This window comes from Penaeus japonicus, unplaced genomic scaffold, assembly GCF_977035675.1.
Source record: "Penaeus japonicus unplaced genomic scaffold, GWHDUDI00000001_assembly GWHDUDI00000031, whole genome shotgun sequence".
Taxonomy (NCBI): Eukaryota; Metazoa; Arthropoda; class Malacostraca; order Decapoda; family Penaeidae; genus Penaeus; species Penaeus japonicus.
The window spans coordinates 8,733,137-8,735,636 of NW_028234433.1; the positions used below are offsets into that span (position 1 = coordinate 8,733,137).

The following is a 2,500-nucleotide window of genomic DNA, read 5'->3' on the forward strand; positions in this document are numbered from 1 at the left end:
AAAGTCATCAACCAAGTTTTCAGAGAGGAATGGGAGGGATGCTGTTGGGGACTGAGCAAATAAATAGGAGGAGAACACCATGGATTAAGGAACAAGAGAAACTAAATTGCATTAAAAGGAAGAAATGACAAGGTGACAGACTGGGACATAACATAAGGAAGTCAAAGGCAAGACCGAATGAAATGGGAATGGGAATGAAACTGGAATTAGTGGGCGGAAGTGCGGGATAACTGGGAGAGATTGGGGAGGCCTATGCTCTGTAGCGGAATGATACACGTTGGTAATGGTGGCGATCATGATGCTAGATGATGATTAAACACTAGACGAAAATGTAATGTCATAACAACAAACTAAACACACACAGAATCAAACTTTGATAATAATGGTAATGGTGATTCTTATGGTGGTGGTAGTGGTGGTGGCATTGGCGTTGATAATGGTAATGATTATAATAACCATAACCACAATCACAACCATGACAACAGCAACAATAAAATAACATCAGCAGTATTACCAAATGCAAACGAACATTTTCCCGGTCCAAATATCAGTAAATATAATCAATCTTATTTTAACTAAAATGAATAAACAGGGGTGGGAGTCCATCCCAACACACATCAGCACGTGCATAAGTGGATAACACTCACTGTATCAGCTTACGCCGGTGAGGCCAAGAGACGAACCTGTCAGAGAGAGAATCAAATTTCAGAAGAACAGTTACATGACATTAGTGTTGTCATGTCATTTCTGTATTTCATTTTTTTATTAATATCTATAATATCAATTGGTTATTGGTTTCTTAAAAAAATATTATTAAAGTAAATTTGCATATAAAGAATGTAATAAAAAAATAAGCCGGCGTATTATCAATATACATATAATCAATTTGCATATAACCGCCTGTAGTGCCAAAAGAGAATTTAATATACGATATGCTTTCAATATCATGTAACCCATGACTTGAAACTCTCATTCATCCCATGCAACAATAACACCAACATTTGTTATCCCCCATCACACTCCCAATTATAAATTTACTCACAATTTGTTCCCCACACACTTCCGACAATTCAAATTCCACTAACGACCATGAACACTTTTCAAAACATCAAAGCAACTAAAATAAAATCGGCCAGTAGCGTTTTGTAATATCCAATCACATGCAAAGTTGCGATTAACACAATTATCAAATACTTATCAAGTCTGTGTTCGTAATTTTAGTATTTGTCCTTGGTATTCATGTGCGTGCGTGCGTGTGTGTTGTGTATTTGTGTTTGAGTTTGTATCTGCTTGTTTGCATGCGTGTGTGAGACGCGATTCTCTCTTGAACCGTGTCTGTTATCTGTGCGTTTGCCCGTGTACGTGGGTACGTGTGGTCCGCGTGTACATGGGTACGTGTGGTCCGCGTGTACATGTGTACGTGTGGTCCGCGTGTGCACATTGATTCCGCTCTCAACACGACCGTGCAAATCACAATGAAGTGAAGCACCGGATGAAGAGGCATCTCACCTTGACCTTAGAGATTATCAGGGGGAGTTTATGAGGTGGGTGTGGCTCTCTCTCTCTCTCTCTCTCTCTCTCTCTCTCTCTCTCTCTCTCTCTCTCTCTCTCTCTCTCTCTCTCTCTCTCTCTCTCTCTCTCTCCCTCTCTCTCTCTTCTTCTCTCTCTTCCTCTCTCTCTCTCTCTTCCTATCTCTCTCTTCTCCTCTTTCTCTCTCTCTTCCTCTCTCTCTCTCTCTTCCTCTCTCTTCCTACTCTCTCTTTCTTCCTACTCTCTCTCTTTCTCTCTTCCTACTCTCTCTCTTTCTCTCTTCCTACTCTCTCTCTTTCTCTCTTCCTACTCTCTCTCTTTCTCTCTTCCTACTCTCTCTCTCTCTCTCTCTCTCTCTCTCTCTCTCTCTCTCTCTCCCCCTCTCCCTCTCTCTCTCTCTCTCTCTCTCTCTCTCTCTCTCTCTCTCTCTCTCTCTCTCTTCCTCTCTCTCTCTCTCTTTCTCTCTTTCTCTCTCTTCCTACTCTCTTTCTCTCTTTCTCTCTCTTCCTACTCTCTTTCTCTCCCTACTCTCTCTCTCTTCCTACTCTCTCTCTTTCTCTCTTCCTACTCTCTCTCTTTCTCTCTTCCTACTCTCTCTCTCTCTCTCTCTCTCTCTCTCTCTCTCTCTCTCTCTCTCTCTCTCTCTCTCTCTCTCTCTCTCTCTCTCTCTCTCTCTCTCAACATCGTTATGTACATGAACAAATATGGAATTGGAGGATTTTAAAAGAGAATGCTAAGGATAACTTGACATGGTTATCTATCTTAAAGCTAAATGTCATATTCGGAATAAACAAATATTAATCACATAAATTCAGACATTAAATAGGGTAAAGGCTATGTTAAAGCCGCCAGCGATGGGCTCTCAGTTTCAGATGCTGAGTGCTGAGTGTCTGGACTATTGTGTTTCACTGGAGGTATTCCAGAGATGCTTGTGTCGCTGATGCTTTTACAGGTTATTGTTTTGATCGAT

At 41.0% G+C, this 2,500-nt stretch overlaps 1 protein-coding gene across 3 annotated transcripts in view; it reads right to left on the reverse strand.

The window, feature by feature from the left end:
- The window catches only part of LOC122262841 (hematopoietic prostaglandin D synthase-like), a 150,428-nt gene that overhangs the window by 112,463 nt on the left and 35,465 nt on the right, over window positions 1–2,500 (reverse strand). The window contains exon 2 of one of the 3 annotated variants that reach the window (XM_086555638.1): window positions 648–683. The exons of the other annotated variants lie outside the window; for them this stretch is intronic. The gene's annotated coding sequence lies outside the window, so the exon portion shown is untranslated. The remainder of the gene's footprint in view (window positions 1–647; window positions 684–2,500) is intronic. 3 annotated transcript variants of the gene reach the window in all.